Raw genomic sequence first — 19,432 nt, forward strand, 5'->3', positions numbered from 1 at the left:
TTTCTGGCTTAAAATGTGCATATTTGTTATTCATGCAACAAATATCTATCCAGAACCTTTTTAGGGCTTGTCATTTGTCAGCTCAATGGCAAAAATGATGGTATGTATAAGCTGAAAATGAACCAGGAGTGATGATGACAGGATATAGAGTAAAGATACTTGTGGAGCTAAAGTAGGAAATGCCTCATAGGGATTTAGACAAACTCATTGTCTTCTCCGTTTTTATCATAACCTCTCTATGACTCTTTCTTCATAGACATAGAAGAAATGAATGTGTTTTTCACATTTTTAAACTCTGAAGTTGGGATGCACCTCATAGTTGATGGTCACTTATATTCACTTTAGGTAGATAGTAGTTGGCACAGTTGTTTTGGCCTGCACATGTGTGAATATTAAAAGGGCCAGCATCAAAGCCCACAGAATGGGCATCAGTGGCTTGGAAGAAAATCTCAGAAACAATATTGATGCACTCTTAGAAGAAATGCCTGTTCACTTGATACTGAGATGGCAGTGATGTGCAGGCTGTGAAGATGTCCCGTTTCTTACAGATGGAAGTGGAAGAGCCAGTCAGCCACAGCCTGATTAAAACTCCGTGCCTTCAAAAAGGTGCATTATGGAAAATTTCAGATATACACGAAAGTAGAACTAATAGCATAAACAGCCATGTATGCACCACCAGCTTTAATTCCTAATTGATCACTCCCCACCCCTGTTTTCCCCTTTAGTAATCATAAGTTTATTTGTTATGTCTGTGAATCTGTTTCTGTTTTGTAAATAAGTCCATTTGTATCTTATTTTAGATTCTACATATAAGTGATATTATATGATATTATTGTTTCTCTCTTTGTCTTACTTCAGTTAGTATGATAATCTCTAGGTCCACCTTTGTTGCTGCAAATGGCATTATCCCATTCCTTTTTATGGCTGAGTAATATTCCATAGTTGAAGTAGGAAATGGCAACCCATTCCAGTATTATTGCCTGCAGATTCCATGGAAAGAGGAACCTGGTGGGCTACAGACCTTGGGCTCACAAAGAGTCAGATATGAAGCGACTTAACACACGCAATATTCTGTTGTGTATATATACACTGCATCTTTATCCATTCATCACTTGATGGACATTTAGGTTACTTCCGCATCTTGGCTATTGTAAATAGTGCTGCTATGATGCACGTACCTTTTTGAAATAGAGTTTTCTCTCTTTCTGTGTGCCCAGGAGTGGGATTGCTATCATATGGTAACTCTATATTTTAGTTTTCTAAGGAACCTCCATATTGTTTTCCATAGTGGCTGCACCTATTTACATTCCCACCAACAATATAGGGGAGTTCCCTTTTCTCTGGACCATTTCCAGCATTTATTATTTGTAAATTTGTAAAAAAAAAAGACTTTTTAATGATGGCAATTCTGATTGGTGTGAGGTGATACCTCACTGTAGTTTTGACCTGCCTTTCTTTAATAATTAATGATGTTGAGCATCTTTTCATGTGCCTATTGACCATCTGTATGTCTTCTTTGAAAAAATGTCTACTTAGGCCTTCTGCCCATTTTTTGATCAAGGTATTTTGTGTGTATGTGTTTGATTAATTTGTATGATTGCTTGAGTGTTTTAAAGCATATCCTAGATATCACATCATTTCACCTGAAAATTCTTCAGTGTGTATCTCTAACTGGTAAGGACATTCTTCCTCTACTTAAATCCCATGCCATCATCACACCTAATGAAATTAACAGTAATTCCTTAATATATCCTCTTGTAGTTAGCTTTCTTCGAGGAGAGTTGTTATTGAGTTGCTATTTTGTTTGCCTCCTTTACTCCATTACAGCTCTCTTACCCTCTCTTCTCCATGTCCTTGATTTGCGGGAAGAATTGGATTGTTTGCTCCGTAGTATGGACCTGGCTGGATGTGTCCTTGAGGTAGTGTTTAACTTATCCCTCAAGACCTTGGCATTTAGTCTAGAGCTGTGATTAGATTTTGTAAATTTTTTTAGGCAAGAATACTTCCTGGTGGTGCTCTGTATGTCCTGTTGCATCACAGCATGAAGCACTTAATGATGGATTATCCTTCTCTTACTGAAGCCAAGATTAATCAGTAGGTTCAGGTTGTCAGCCTGGTCTTCTGTTACTAAAATGGCTTTAATGTCCACTGATGATTGTTGACTGTATCTGGATTTAGGCCTTATTTCATTAGGGGTTGCAAAAATGGCAGTTTTATTTCATTCTTCCTGAAGTTATTACGTGAAGTTTTTCTGTGAAGAACTTTTTCTCATCAATCATGTGACTACCCTGAAATATAGTTTATATAGTTAGGAGAATATTTCAATTTTCATATTAGTAAATGAATACCTAATAACCTCTAATTAGTAACCAATTACAATTCTTAAAGTATCTTATGAACTCTAAACAAATATTTTGTATGTTTCAATTCATCTCAGGTGTTAATCTTTTGATGCTCAAATTTACCCATCTTAGGTCAGTAAGGACTCCTTCAAGTGTCCTTTCCGTTGATTTTAAGTGTCTTTAAAATTGTTTTATTTTTAAATGTTTACATTTTTATTGTATGAAATATTGAACGTGTATAAAACTAGATAAAATAGTGGAATTCATCTCTGTGTACTCATATCATGTTTCAAAAGTAATTAATCATGGCCAGTTTTATTTCTTTTATGTTCCAGCTGATCTCTCTCCTCCCATATTTCTTATGGTTTCATCTTTAAATATTTCTGTTTAATCCCATTAGCTTTTAACTTCCATCTTTCTAGCACAACAAGATATCCCAGGTAGAAACGTGCTTTTAATGACTTACTGTATTGATTAATTAGGGTGACACCAGCTGCTTGAGCACATAAACTTGAAAATGTAACGTGGCTTAAACAGAACAGAACTTTTTCACTCACATCATAGTATGGTGTTGGTGCTTCTTGTGAAGATTTTCTGTTGGGATGATTCAGGAAGCTAGGCTTCTGCCAGTTTGTGTTAATGCCTCCCCCTAGGTCCACAATGCTATCTGCATCCAACCAGATATGCAAAACACGGTTTTCACCGATGTTGTTGATCCTTCAGAGTACTTCCAGTCCAACACTTAAATAATGAAAAAGACTAAGAAAATCTCTGTGTCCATGAAACTTGTTTAGGTAATGGATTACTGTAGACTCCAGTAAAATCATTTATGCTTCTGAGTTTTGTGAGGGGATGAATGTTTTTATTGTAGTTTGCCAAACATTTTAGGTCATACACAGTAATCTAATTTTTACATTTTATTTCCTTTGAGGCGATTTAAATCTAAAGAAGGAAACTACCTTTTCTATAATACCACACTTAATAGACCTTCTTGCACTGATTCTTTATACTATAAACTTTGATGAAATAATGTCATCAAAAAGGGCTTTATTTGGACATCTCAAGGGGGAAATGAGGTTCCAGTATACTCCTTTGAAGTTTGCAGATGATTTTCTTATCTTAAAAAACCTAAATTATTTTTCACAAGAATTTATTTCACTCTGATGCTCCATCCTCTTTACCGTAAGTAATATTACTTGTCTTATGAAGAAGAGCCTGGGTTTCCAAAGAACCTTCAATTTGGTAACAATATTCTCTTCCAAGGGCTGCAGTAGCCTGCAGTCAAAAATCCCTGACAACATATTTTAGAGAGGCTGTGGTACAAGGAAACAAAATATAATAAGAACAACTGTAAGACAAGTTTGAGACTTGATTGGCTTCCATGTTTAGGTAGGTCTCCCAGTAAGGACTTCAAGTGTATAAAGTGATCATTTTCTAAAATGTTGGAAATTGTCGTGTTTCTTACCAGCTACAAGTATAGACTTTGTAAAATAGTAGTGCTAGCAGAAGCAAAGCTGAGCATTTGATTTATGTTAGATTCCACTCTGACCGCATGTCATGATGACCTCAGTGTTTTAGAATTGCAGTCCTATGTCTACAGCCTTTATGATTTTTTGTCATTTTCTTGTATCTTTACTATTACTTAATTTTTTTTATTTAACTAAACTCACAGTTATTATGAACAATTTGTAAGTACACAGAGATAGAGAAAATAGTACAATGAATTTCCGTACACACAGCCCATGGACCAACCTGCAGAGTCCTCCAGTGCCCATGGTTTACTAGGGCTCCATGTATGGTTCAAAACTCGACTGTCACTGTTTTGAAATTCTTAATTATTTATGAGCAAGTGGCCCTGCGTTTTTATGTTACATTGAGGTTTGCTAATTATGCAGTCTGTCCTGTACCTAAAGTCAATAATTATCAAGATTTCTGCTCCATTTTCTTCATCTATTTTCCTATCACTTTTCCTCCCTCACTTCTTTCTTTGCTCTCTTTTTTTTTTTCTGAGGTATTTTAAAGTAAATACCAAATATCACTTGACTTTACTTTGATATACTTCAGAGTACATATAAAAAATATGGACATTTTTGTACTTAACTGCAGTGCCATTCGGAGAAGGCAATGGCACCCCACTCCAGTACTTTTGCCTGGAGAATCCCATGGACGGAGGAGCCTGGTAGGCTGCAGTCCATGGGGTCGCTAGAGTCGGACACGACTGAGTGACTTCCCTTTTACTTTTTACTTCCATGCATTGGAGAAGAAAATGGCAACCCACTCCAGTGTTCTTGCCTGGAGAATCCCAGGGACGGGGGAGCCTGGTGGGCTGCCGTCCATGGGGTCGCACAGAGTCGGACACGACTGAAGCGACTTAGCAGCAGCAGCAGTGCCATTATCACATATAGCAAAATAAACAATATTTGCGTTATGTAATCCTGCTTCATAAATGCCCTCAACTGACTTGAAAACGTTATTTTCTGCATTTCTATTTTTTTTTTTTTATGAAATCTAAAGTCTGTATATTGATGACATATGTCCCTTACGTCTCTCCTAGTCTAGAGAAATTCTGCCTCCATTCGTGCCAGAGTCTTGTTACAGAAACAGGGTCCCTTGTCCTTCAGAAAGTGTCACATTTTGGTTTCTTGTGGTGTTTTCTACCTTGTTCCTCTTTCACCCTTATTTCTTACACTGACGTTATCTCTACACTTGATTTAATGTAAGTGTTCTTAGTAAGAACACTTCATTGATGATAATCGCTCTTCCTACTACTTCATTAGGAGGCATCCACAGTTTGGAACCAGTTTTTGTGCTTCTGCTGCTAAGTCGCTTCAGTTGTGTCCGACTCTGTGCGACCCCATAGACGGCAGCCCACCAGGCTTCCCCGTCCCTGGGAGTCTCCAGGCAAGAACACTGGAGTGGGTTGCCATTTCCTTCTCCAATGCATGAAAGTGAAGAGTGAAAGTGAAGTCGCTCAGTAGTTTCCGACTCTTAGCGACCCCATGGACTGTAGCCTACCAGGCTCCTCTGTCCGTGGGATTTAGCAGGCAAAGGTACTAGAGTGGGGTGCCATTGTCTTCTCGGTTTTGTGATGCTAAGATTCCTAAATAGGTTTGGCGGGTGACAGCCTTACCATTCCATAGTAAAGTTCTCCATTAATTTTTCACATAGTGTTCATTTCTATTGATGGATGTTATCTGAAGCAATTATTTCTTTACCTGATTATAGAAATCATGATTTTCTAATTCTGTTATTACTTTATATTTATTAATTAGAGCTTTTCAGTGAAGTAATTCCCTCATAAACTAGAACTATTTAGAGTCAAATTTTTCTTTTCCTTAACTTAGTTTTGTCCTAAGCAATTATGTTATTTAGCTTGATGTGCTAGTTATGTTTTTTAATATGCTTAGAGTCAAACACATAATCATTAAAATAGAAATAAAGCCATTCATGTACTGCCTAATATTGTCTGTGATACCTCAAGTGGCACATGTGTTAGATTTTGCAAAACACTATTATTTTCCCTGCTTTACAGATGAGGAAACCAAGGCACTGTGAGGCCAAGTAACGTTCCCTGAGTGGATTAGAACCCCATGCTCTGACACCAGAGCCAAGCTATGACTACTCCAGTCTCATTAGCAGTATTCTTGGTGGCTAAAGTGTTATATATAAAATGAGATGGAGCCAAGAAAATGATTTTATAATGGTAAGCCAGTGAGAAAGCCCAGAATTCTCGGATAATTGATCTGTGCTCTCACTTTTGGCTAGTGCTGCCTCTAAGACCAATGTGACTTCTTGTGGCTACAGGTTTAAATCAATAATCCGAGTATATTAGAACCTAGATTGACCTAACTTCTCAGACTTCCTCAGAATAATGCTTTTATAGCCTTTGGATGAAATACTTAAACATTTTTTGGCCTTTTTGTTATTATTCTTAATAATTTAAAACAGATCTCTATAAGACAACAAATGGAAACCATGATTCTTGTTTTCTTAGACAGGAAAGGCTGTTGTACAAACCAGTCTAGTCAAGGCAGAAGGCTAAGCTTTCTTCAGGCAAATTACTGTCCAGACCTTCGAATTGTAGGAGGAACTTTTGAAGTGCCCTTGAGGAGTCCCTCTACCACAAAGCAAATATTTAGTCATGAAGCTTAGATGCAAACATTTTGAGCCTTGTCTCTGACCATTTCTTTTGATGTGCCTTTTCATTGTAGTGAGATTAAAAGAGTCACACGGAATACCTTGGAGGGATTTGGTCTGTTGGAACATGTATGCTAAACATTATCAAAGAGCCAAGGAGTGAGGTGAAGGAATAGCTGCAGCAAATATAGAATCTATCTCGCAAATTTTAATTTTTCCTGGGAAAATATCAAACCACCACTGCCTGACAGGGATCTCTTTTTTGATTAATATTGAGAAATAAGATATAAACATGTTGGTTATGCTATAGCATTCATGGTATTTTAAGCTCTTAAGAATAATTTAGTCTAATCTTTTCAGTTTGCATGTGAGAAAACTGAAGTCCAGCTACTTTAAATAATTTCTCCTGAGATTAACAGATAACTAGCTGCAGACCCAAAGTTCTTCAGCTTTCCTGACTGACACACCAAGGTACTATTTCAACTAAAGTATTTGATTGCAAACCACAGAAACTGATTCAGACTATGTTAACAAAAGTATAATTTATATAGGGTAGATTTTGGGTAGCTTACAAAGTCTAATGTGTTTTACTATAATTTTTTTTTTTTTGGTGAGGAGTAGAAATGGTTAAGTGAGGAAAACTGTATTTTAAATTTTAAAATCAGAGTTGTCATGGATAGAATGCAAAAAAATGCATTGTTTTAAAAATTGTGTTGAGGGGCCCATTTGCCCCTTTGTTCTTTTCAGTGTCTTAATGTGTCCAGTCTCTGGAAATGGTTTTTCTCTGTTCTTTCTGGTTCTGCTGTACTAAAAACGGGATGAGAGGAGGACAGGTGCTTCAAATCTTGGGGGTGACTCCTGTGGTTGGATGAAGGAAGCAAAAGAGGCTCTCAGGTGCCCTGGCCTCAGGGTGGAGTATATGAAAGTTGCCATGCACATCTGCCTGTGATGAGCCACCTTCTACTGGCATGTCTCCTGTTTCTTTTTTCTCTAAAATGATCTAGGAATCCTTCTCATCTCAGAAGACCTCTTCAGGCTCCTTCTTCAGGTGTCATTGTCAGGTTTCCCTCTTGGAGCCATAAGGAGGTTAGAATTGAAACTGTAACCTTCATACGGACAAGGTTTTGTAGCATGTCAGCTGCTGTATTTTCAACAGTTGGAGCAGTCCTTGCCCATAGGGGGTCCTCAGCATAGACTTATTTAATGAATGAAATAAAACAGCTCCACTTCTGGACTCCCATAACTCAAACTGGTAATAATGTGGTTGCTAAAATCTCCTCTTATGTTCTGTAGCTCAAAAGTGTTATGCTCAGATGCATAAAAATGATGCTCCTTGATCCACTCACTTGTCATGAGCATCTGAAGAGTTAATTCCCAATGATCTGGCATGCCTTGATTTATTGTTCATTTGATTTCATTTATTGAAGGTGACCTTACTCTATTTTTCTGCCTGAGTTCAGGCTGGATTACGGTTTTGGTGATCCCCAGGAAATAAATCGCAAGGGATGACTCTTAGTCATATTAGGCCTGACTCTTCAGTATAACTTTCATGCAGTGAAGCTAGGCCTTGATGCTGATGATGGCATTCTGCAGATAGGTTACACTGACCTCTAGTTCTTAGAACTGTGGTTGGATTTACTTGCGAGACAACAACACTCTCCATTGTAGGTAGAGTGTGTCATTGTTTCTGGGAACTCTGGGGAAAAAGAAAAACTTAAAGCAAATCTCATATCTTGATTTCCAAAGCTTTGGCATTTAACTGAGGTGGGGTCAGGGTGAAAAAAATAGTTTGTAATCACTGAATGGATTCCTGTATCTTCAAGAAACCCATGTAAATTAGTAATAAAGTAATCAACAAATTTTGAGGATGAGACACAGGCAGAGTTGCACCTTTTAGGCATTTGGGTGAGTCTTATTTGGATTCTTCAGAATTTGCTGAAACTCTTTATAACAAGTGTGGCTCCAGATTCTGGGTGGTAACCTGCATGCAAGACCTTGTGACTGCATATTAATTGAGCCTCTGAAAAAGTGTCTGAATTTCACAGTGATAAATTTTAATGACTTCTGTTTGTGTATCATTAACAAGCTTCTGGTGGTTCCCAAAACTTGTAAACAAAGTCATTTTGCCTGTGCAGATAGCATCTTTCTACCCCTGAGTATGACCTTGAATTAAAACAAATAAGTAACTTTTGCTTATAGTGCTTTTCGCTGAACTAGAAATAACTTAGAGATGGTGTTGAAACATGTCACTCCCCGACTCAAAACCTTCAAGAGCTCCTCATTTCACTCCAAGTAAACATCAAGTCCTTTACAGCAGACAAAGAGGCACTTCTCCCTACCAGGGATCCTTATCCTCTACTCTCCTACCCTTTTATTCACCCTTCCTTCTCACTCTCCTCCAACCCACATGGGCTCTTTTGCTGTTCCCCAAACACCTACCATTGGAGAAGGCAATGGCACCCCACTCCAGTACTCTTCCCTGGAAAATCTCATGGATGGAGGAGCCTGGTGGGCTGCAGTCTATGGAGTCGCTAAGAGTCGGACACGACTGAGCAACTTCACTTTCACTTTTCACTGTCATGCATTGGAGAAGGAAATGGCAACCCACTCCGGTGTTCTTGCTTGGAGAATCCCAGGGATGGGGGAGCCTGGTGGGCTGCCATCTATGGGGTCGCACAGAGTTGGACACGACTGAAGTGACTTAGCAGCAGCAAACACCTACCATAGGGGCCTCTGGGCAGATTTTCCCGTTGTCTGGAATACTCCCTCTTCTGGCTAGTAACTTGACTTGCCTTTAATATGATGTCTTCCTTGAAACCCTCTAGACCTGCTGTGGGCTTCCCTGGTGGCTCAGCGGTACAGGTAACCTGCCTGCCAGTGCAAGAGACATGAGTTCCATCCCTGGGTTGGGAAGATTCCCCTGGAGTCCGAAATGGCAACCCACTCCAGTATCCTTGCCTGGGAAATCCCATGGACAGAGGAGCCTGGTGGGCTACAATCCATGGGGTCTCAAAGAATTGGACACGACTGAGCAACTAACACGTCACACACACTCACACACACACACACACACACATATTTTTTCTGCATCACATACTTGTGGGATCTCAGTTGGCCAACCAGGTATTGATCCCAGGCCATGGCAGTGAAAGCCCAGAATCCCAAACCCTAGGCCACCAGGGAACTCCTAAGGCTGTTCTATTTTTAATTTTTGTCTTTAGCATTTAATCATCCAACATACCTTTAGTCACTTTATGTTGCTGATTGTTCATTATCTGCTTCCCTGCTGCTAGAATCTAAGCTTCATGAGCAAAGAGATCTTCCTCTTCTTTCTTCAGTGGTTTGTCCCAATTGTCTAAATCAGCTTATTCCAAAGAAGTCTCTGTGATGATGGAAGCATATCTGGTAGATGCAAGCCACCCGTGCTAATTGAACATTTAAATTGTGGTTAGTGCCAATGAATCCCTAAAATTGAATTAAATTTTAATTCTATTTAATTTTTTATTAATTGAAACTCAAATAGCCACATGTGGCTAGTGGCTTCCTATCATATTAGACAGTACAGATCTTGAAAGTTTATTTATTGAATGAATGAATGTCCGGCTCTCTAGATCAATGTTTCTTAAACTTCAGAGTGCAAAGAAATCACCTGGATTCCTAGGGATGTTGTTAAAAGTGCAGATTCTAATTCATGAGATCTAGGGTGGGGCCCAAGATTTTGTATTTCTAACAAGGTCCCAGCTGATAGCTTCTTATACTTAAAGGAGCAAGAATCTGGAAGACTAATACTGCCTCGCTTTCCGTTTGTGTGCTTACAGGCTATTTGGTTCATTTCTTGGACTGGAGAAAATACTAAAAATTACCTGTTAGACCCAAATAACAGCCTACAGGCTCAAAAGCCTAGAAAAAGAGAGTGATTTATTCCCTTTTCTGGGATAAGAAGATGATTCTTCTTGTCCCTTTTCTCTCTAATTTGATTGAATTCAGTTGTGGTTAATTTAGAAAAAAAAACTTTTTTTTGCTTCCATTCTGGTTACTTGTGTGCCAGTTTGCTGCTGCCTAATGCACCCACTTGACTTGCAATCTATTTTTCCAGGTCATTGAGGATGTGTGCTATTTACCCTTCACAAAGAATTTTCGAGTGGTGCTGGACTACTCAGCCCTACATCCTTCTATTATCTGGATAGTTGGCTAAATCAAACTCCCACGGGAAAAAAAATGTATCATCAATCTTTTCCATTGCTACAATCACATTGTTCATCTACAGAATAAACATTACCTAGTTATTCCCTCAGGGAGGAGTTTAAATCTTGTTCATACTACTTACATTGCCGGAAATCTGTGGTCGTTCTTCTTAATTATCATGTATTCTTTTCCAGGTGGGTTTCCTTCAGAGTGGTAAATCTTGGTGCAGATAAATTTTAGGTGTTTTAGTATTTAACAACAATTAAGGTACTGATGAGTATATGTAATATCACCTGATCTATCATTCTCCCACAGGCTCTTCACAAATATATCAGAGGCACAATTTCAGGAAAAAAAGGATAAAATCATCTTAAAAATTCAACTTTGTTTTGTTTTTCTTGGAAGAGGATGGGGAATGGCTATGTATCTGAACTCTTCTGGCTGAATGCTAGTCTAGTTTTCCAGCCTATCTTCTGGGCCTGCATGAATGTTTCATATGTGCTCAGTCACTTCAGTTGTGTCTAACTCTTTGCAACCCAGTGGACTGTAGCCTTCCAGGCTCCTCTGTTCATGAGGATTCTCCAGGCAAGAATGATGGAGTGGTTGCCATGCCTTCCTCCAGGGAATCTTCCTAACCTAGAGATCGAACCCACATCTCTTATGTCTCCTGCATTGACAGGTGGGTTCTTTACCACTAGTGCCCAGATGTTCTTGTACTTCATGGCTATTAACTGGAAATCAACACATCTTCCGTGGTTTTTGCTTGTTCTCTTTCCTCTGCTTACAATGCTCTACCCAATCCCTGCAGCTTTCTCCCCAACACCTAAAGACAACGTTCACAACATAGTATTCATATTTATTGGCCCTTCTGTGTAGCAGGCACTGTTCTAAGCACTTTACATATATCATCTCCTTTGATTCTCACTGCAGAGATCTGAGCCAGGAGTTATGGTCCTCCTTTAGCCAATAAAGAAAAAGAGGTTTAGACAGGCCATATAACTTGCCTAAGTGTATCTAGTAAGTAGGGAAGCCTGGGTTTAATCCTGGGTTTAAGGTCAGTTTTCATTCCAATCCCAAAGAAAGGCAATGCCAAAGAATGCTCAAACTACCGCACAATTGCACTCATCTCATATGCTAGCAAAGTAATGCTCAAAATTCTCCAAGCCAGGCTTCAGCAATATGTGAACCGTGAACTTCCAGATGTTCAAGCTGATTTTAGAAAAGGCAGAGGAACAAGAGATCAAATTGCCAACATCCACTGGATCATGGAAAAAGCAAGAGAGTTCCAGAAGAACATCTATTTCTGCTTTATTGACTATGCCAAAGCCTTTGTGTGGATCACAATGAACTTCCAGATGTTCAAGCTTATTTTAGAAAAGGCAGAGGAACAAGAGATCAAATTGCCAACATCCACTGGATCATGGAAAAAGCAAGAGAGTTCCAAAAAAACATCTATTTCTGCTTTATTGACTATGCCAAAGCCTTTGACTGTGTGGATCACAATCAACTGTGGAAAAATTCTTCAAGAGATGGGAATACCAGACCACCTGACCTGACTCTGGAGAAACCTATATGCAGGTCAGGAAGCAACAGTTAGAACTGGACATGGAACAACAGACTGGTTCCAAATAGGAAAAGGAGTATGTCAAGGCTGTATATTGTCACCCTACTTATTTAACTTATATGCAGAGTGCATCATGAGAAACACGGGGCTGGAAGAAGCACAAGCTGGAATCAAGATTGCCAGGAGAAATATCAATAACCTCAGATATTCAGGTGACACCACCCTTATGGCAGAAAGTGAAGAGGAATTAAAAAGCCTGTTGATGAAAGTGAAAGAAGAGAGTGAAAAAGTTGGCTTAAAGCTCAACATTCAGAAAACTAAGATTCATGGCATCCGGTCCCATCACTTCATGGGAAATAGATGGGGAAACAGTGGAAACAGTGTCAGACTTTATTTTTTGGGCCTCCAAAATCACTGCAGATGGTGACTGCAGCCATGAAATTAAAAGACGCTTACTCCTTGGAAGGAAAGTTATGACCAACCTAGATAGCATATTAAAAAGCAGAGATATTACTTGGCCAACAAAGGTCCATCTAGTCAAGACTGTGGTTTTTCCAGTGGTCGTGTATGGATATGAGAGTTGGACTGTGAAGAAAGCGGAGCACTGAAGAACTGATGCTTTTGAACTGTGGTGTTGGAGAAGACTCTTGAGAGTTCATTGGACTGCAAGGAGATCCAACCAGTCCATCCTAAAGGAGACCAGTCCTAGGTGTTCATTGGAAGGACTGATGCTGAGGCTGAAACTCCAATACTTTGGCCACCTCATGCGAAGAGTTGACTCATTGGAAAAGACTGATGCTGGGAGGGATTGGGGGCAAGAGGAGAAGGGGAGACAGAGGATGAGATGGCTGGATGGCATCACCAACTCAACGCACATGAGTTTGGGTGAACTCTGGGGGTTGGTGATGGATAGGGAGGCTTGGTGTGCTGCGATTCATGGGGTTGCAAAGAGTTGGACACGACTGAACGACTGAACTGAACTGAACTTGTCTTGTTTTAGAATCCTTGCTCCTAACTCTTAGGCTATACTGTTCAGATTTGCCTTCTCCCTGGGACTTTCCTCCTTTTTCTTATTTACTTTGAGGTAGATGAGTGACTGAACTGAACTGAACTGAACTGAGGATGACATAGTTGTCATTAAACAGGGCTTGGGGTCCAAGCTCATGGTTCTCTACTCAGTCTTCCCCCAGCACTTTGTGTCTGCCCTTGTCATTCCTCATATGTTTTAGAGTAATATGTTTTTCTCCCTGCTCAACTTTCTTGGAGCCAGGGGGAGCATATTTTACTTACCTGCATGTCCCCAGTGTTTTCATGAGTTGTTGAAAGCTGTTGTGACTTTTCCAGATTTGGATTTCTAGATAGTAAATTGACCATAATAATGGCGAAACTTGAAGCTATATGCTTTTTTATAAAGCAGGAGGGGAATAATCAGTGTACCATATTTAAATATAATGATCAAATTGGGTAGACTCAACTGAAGTGAAAACCTTTTAAAGCCTACCTTCAGTGCTTTGAAGATGAGCCTGGGGCTCTGCTGAGAGTTTCTATAGCTTATAAGCTTATAGGTTCCTTGTAGGTTGAAACAATGGTAACTTTAGTGGTATGCTGGTAAGTGTGTAACCACTGGCTCTCCAGGAAAAAAAAAATGTGTGTGTATGCACATGTGTGCATTTATTGTAAATCTTACTGATATGAAGGGTATATAGCCTATAATTTGAGCTTCCCTGGTGGCTCAGTGGTAAGGAATCTGCCTGCAATTCAGGACACCCGGGTTCAATCCCTGGGTTGGAAAGATCCCCTGAAGGAGGACATGCAACCCACTCCAGTATTCTTGCCTGGAGAATACCACGGACAGAGGAGCCTGGCAGGCTACATTCCATAGCATTGTGCAGAGCTGGACATGACTGCAACAACTAAGCAGCAGTAGCCTATAACTTATAAATAATAACAAAATAACCACTAGTCTTTATTGTAAGTTCCAGAAGCCAATAGAGTTTCGTGTAACACGATTGTTGATTTTGTCAAACCCTTATATATCCATAGCCAGTCTATGTTTGCAATTGATGAACAAGTGTAGTTCTGTCAAAAATATTCTGTTAGTTTTAAATGCTGAAAGAATATGTCAATAATTTTTTTTTTGTTCTACTTAGAGTATAACAACTGCAGATGTAGGATATTTTAAGTTTAATCTACATGTTCTCTGTCTCTCTCAAATGAACAAAACAATATCAAGTCTTGATTTTTTTTTTTTCTTTGTATGTGGAATTTTTTTTTTTTTTTTTTTTATTTGGACTTGGGCAAAGATGCACAGTAGCACCCCATTATACAGCTGTTCCATCATACAGCTATAGCAGATGCAACGCACTTTAAGAGTAAAGATGATATAGAATTGGAAAGTGATGAGTTTTTTGTATTTACCTTTTAAAATATTTTTTATTTAATTGTAAATTATGGTTTATAAAATTATGTAATTTAATTTTTAATAATGGTTGTCTTTAAAAACTGTCTCACAAAATTCTTAAAATTTAACAATGGGCTCTTGTAAGTCTAGAGATGGCTTCAGCACACCACTGGGTCGGTCCAGCTCAAAAATTAAGTTTCATTATCGGACTCAGTTATGGAGAGGATGAGGCTTGAATTCCAGCTCTGAATTTTACTTTTAGCCCATAGATTAAATTACTTACTATTTACTTAAGCATATTCTATGCCATAAAATAAGTCTCAAGTAAGTCTTTGTGAACCTAAAAGATTTCCCAGATCAGGCAAGACTGCTGAAGAAATGTGCATTTAATATCATTGAGTCCTCTGTTTGAGCCAAGCCCTGTGCTAAGAGCTTTTGTTGTATTATCTTGTCTGGACTTCTCAGGAGATAAGGACTATCACTACCTTTTTTCTACAAAAGGAAAAACCAAGGCTTTGGAAAAAAAAAACCAGAGGCACATTGACTCACCCCAGATAAGTTCATGTCTTCTGCAGAGGAAAGCAGAGAAGAGAGGAAGAGGAAAAATGATAGATGAAGAATATAAAACAGGGTCTTTTTATTTTATTTTCTGTTTCTTTCTCTTCCTCGCCTCATTTTTCTTCTTCTTAATGCAGGCGTGGTGTTGGGAGAACATCCCTTTCTTCCCCTAAGTATGAAATCATTGCATCCTTGTTGTAAAACAACAGAAAATACATAAAAACATAGAGGTAAACATAGAAATGACTTCTGATTTTATTACCCAGAGGTAACCAAGATTTTAACTTTTAGGAGTATTTATCAATAAAATTTTATGTGTATAACATATAAACTGTAAATAATATATGGCAAATGTATGTTTATTTTTATTTATTTAACAATTATTTCTTTCCATTGTTATTTCCTGCATTTGGAAAGAGTTACCCTTTTGAGAAATGGAGCCCTTAGCTATTTGGAAAATAAAACTTGGCAACTGGAACTGCAGAAACAGAAGCTACATATAATCACTACATCTTTTTCTCTTTGTTGCAATCTTTTCTCACAGGAGATAGTCAACAGATATATTAAGAAGCACCACATGAGTAATTTGAGCTTCTGCGATGTCTGTTTCTTACTTTTCTCCATGCTTTGGTAGGTGGCAAGTAGGAGAGCCAACATTTGAATCTTGCACAAATTCAGTATCTGCTTCCTGGATAATTTCATGTACGATCTCACACTGAGAACATTTGCCCTATTTCTTGTCCTGTAAATCTGAATTCTTCTGAATTCTGTGTGTAAGTGCTTTTGTTGATAAGAAAGAAAGATAAGATTTTAATGTACTAAGTGTCTATCCATTTGAAAAGGAAAAGCAAACAAAAATTCATATCTGGGTTCAGGCTAGATTTTCACATAGCTAGCTCTTTGGAGACATTGCCCATGAAGAACAAAATTGTATGGAGTGACATTTGGTCACCAAGCTCACTGAGAGTACTTCTGGGGCCTTTAATCTACGGTAGCAACAATCATGTTTGACCACAGTCAGTGAAGCGTTTCCTCTTTTACATTCAGTTATGTGACCAGTGAAATCATTTAATAAGCTTTGTCCTGCAGCCCATGATATATAAGTCCCATGTGAGCTGGCCTAATAAATCCTTGGCCCTGTCTTGATCTTCAGATGTCTAATGGGTCATATTATTCTGAAAGAAATGTTGTCGTATTGTGCGTACAAGATTATGTTGGTTATTTTCCTATTTAGGAGACCAGCCTATATAGAGATGGAAAAATAATGTCTAACTGGAAATTAGAGGCTGGAGAGAAGGTATATTCTGTATTGATAATTGCTAAACATAGGCAAGGTAATGTTTAAAACTTTATCATCTTTACAGCTTTTATAAACACTGTCCTGAAAACAAAGGCATATGTTTAGGGTTCCAAGAAGAAAAGCTGTCTCTGGTACATTAATCAGACTTGCTCTGTAAAGACTGTTTCCTGAGAAACCATAGTGGTTATTAACAGAAGCAATGTCTAGTATATCTATTTTATAGCATATTGTTAATGGCAGTGATCGTATTTCATTTTAAAAATCATAAAATTTGTTCTCTTTTGAAATATTTTGATAGCTTGGTTTAAATTATAGTTTTGTTACAGTATATATTCTGTTGGCGTTGTTAGACTATTACAGCTTTACGTACTTAGTGATAACTAGCTTCTTGATGATCCATTTTTCTTTTTTCATCCATACTTTGTTCATTGCATGTAACCATAAGCCTATAATTATACAGATTTTTTTTTTTCCTTAAAAAGAAAAATAAAAACCAAAGAGAAACTCTTCTTTTCAGAAGTAAAACCCAGTTTTACCAGGGAATTTAAAGCTTAGTTTCAATAAAAGTCTTAGTTGGGCCTCTTTCAAAACCTAGTGTATTTGTTTTCAAGTGCTAAGTCGAATAAAGTTAGTATCTAGAGTTTTCTTCTCTATTGTTTGAATAGGTTTTGTTTTAGGGAAAACAAGGTTGAGCTTCACATGAAATGATGTGTTACACATTTTTGTAAAAGTGAGTTCCTTAGAGTTTTAGCCTTCTCCCTCCTTTTTCTTCCTTAGAAAGAGATTTATGACTTACTCTGTGTAGGCCATGTGCAAAGACACTTGTCGATGACAAGAATATAACCCTCGCATGCAGCGGTATCTCTTCTATTCTATTTGGATCATAAATTTCATTTTATAATATATGTTGTATTATCCCATTATTTTCCCAATTTACATTTAGCTTTTATAATACTGTCCAAGATGAAAATCATGTGAATAAATGAAGATGTTATCTTAGACATCCCTTTTACTCTGGTGCCTGGAGACCAGGTAGTCTGACTTGAATAGAAAAAGAAATGACAGCTTTTCTCTGAGAGTTGTGAGTAGGAATGTGAAAGAGGTCCATGGGAGCCAGCTCCTGGATAATTTTTAAAGCTGTGGAGCAAAGAATTTCCTTTTGCATTAAAACACCAAGGCATGAAGAGAGTTAAATGTGCTACCTAGCATCACACTATGCAGGGTATTAGGGTGAAAGAACCTGCAAGTCACTAAACTTTTGGAATCTCATCAGATGCTGCTACAACAGCAGTTTCTGTTCCCATATATGGTAATCTATTAGACCTCCTAGTCAATATTTTGAAGTGATTGAAAATATACTTATCGATTGGTCTTATTTTCAAAATGTGCATCCATGCTTAGTTGCTAAGTCACGTCCGACTCTTTGTGATGCCATTGACTATAGCCCTCCAGGCTCCTCTGTCCACGGGATTTCCCAAGCAAGAAAACTGGAGTGGGTTACCATGTCCTCCTCTAGGGCATCTTCCCAACCCAGAAACTGAACCTGACTCTCCTGCATTGGCAGGTGGATTCTTTAACCACTGAGCTACCTGGGAAGCCCACTTTTGAAATGTACTGTTGATCTGTTCATTCTTTCCTCCCTCCCACATCCTGCATACCCCTATGAGACATTGAATGGTACCTTATAACATTTGAAGGAATAAAAAAGAAAATGTTTAATAACAAAACTGAACTATTTTATATTAGGGACTTGCCAAAATAGTTTTCTAGTAAGGAAAAATTCTTTATAATCAATCTCAACTGTTTGAACTGATCTCAAATATAATCTTTTGTTACATGTAATATACAGGCAATACATACATAAAATTAATTATGAGGTAGTAATGGGTACATTGCAGCTAATATATCAGATATTTTATATGTTAAAATTAAGCACACAGATCCTTTCTAAGGAAGGTTCCTCCCAGGAAAGGCCAGTACAGCCTAATTTTTCTACTATGTAAAAACAGGAAAACCAGACTTCAAATGAGAAATTGTCATTTAATTTAATTGTTCATGCTTTATTTATTTCATTACTCTGAGGATGACTGCTGGTCTGTCTAATTTAGAATCTCAGTGCTATTCTGTCCAGTTTATTATCTTTAAGGTTTATCAGCTGTGCAATCAAGCTGAACTATTTGTGTTTTACTGAAGATAGACACATTTAAAGAGAATGAGGACCTCGGGGACAATGGAAATAGTTACAATAGAGGTTTAAATGAGAACACGTATTTGTTTCATGCATGAGAGAAGGGGGTGAACCCCCCAAAAGAGAAGTAAATGGGTGATTAGATTAGCTACACTGTGATTTATAATTTATTTTTAGTTTTTGACAGTTTTGATTTGGTAGCAAAGGGGAGAATATTGGAAAGATTCCACTTTACCCTAATCTCAGTAGCCTTAAAAATCTTTGCTTTCGACTTACATTGCTGGAATGATGTATCAGGTTGATGGACTGTCTCTTATGGGTATCAGACTGTCAACAGTCAGACAGATCAACAGTCTCATGGACTTTAGAAAGGTTTGTTTCACAGTCAAATCCCCTTTGTGGTTTAACTTAGGAGACCCACAGTTAAAAAACTCTTTATAGAAACTGAAAATTGGACATTTACTTCTCCTTCAATCTAAGGTAAGTGATAAACATACATGACGTTTGAATTATTCAAAAGCTAGTTGGTTTACCATTTGCTGACAAGTAAAGGTTCTAGAACTGTTTCACATTTCTTCTAAACTGAAAGAAGCAAAACAAAACCCAAGCCTTTTTTTCCGTGATTAATCACTTGTATCATAGTGCTGTATTGATGAACGCCTCTTTTGAAGACAGACAAAATATGTATTTAAATTCTGGTTCTGTCACTTACTGGCTGGGGAGACTTCGGAAAAATTCTTTACCTTTTCTCAGCCTT

This window comes from Bubalus kerabau, chromosome 20 (assembly GCF_029407905.1).
Source record: "Bubalus kerabau isolate K-KA32 ecotype Philippines breed swamp buffalo chromosome 20, PCC_UOA_SB_1v2, whole genome shotgun sequence".
Classification (NCBI taxonomy): Eukaryota; Metazoa; Chordata; class Mammalia; order Artiodactyla; family Bovidae; genus Bubalus; species Bubalus kerabau.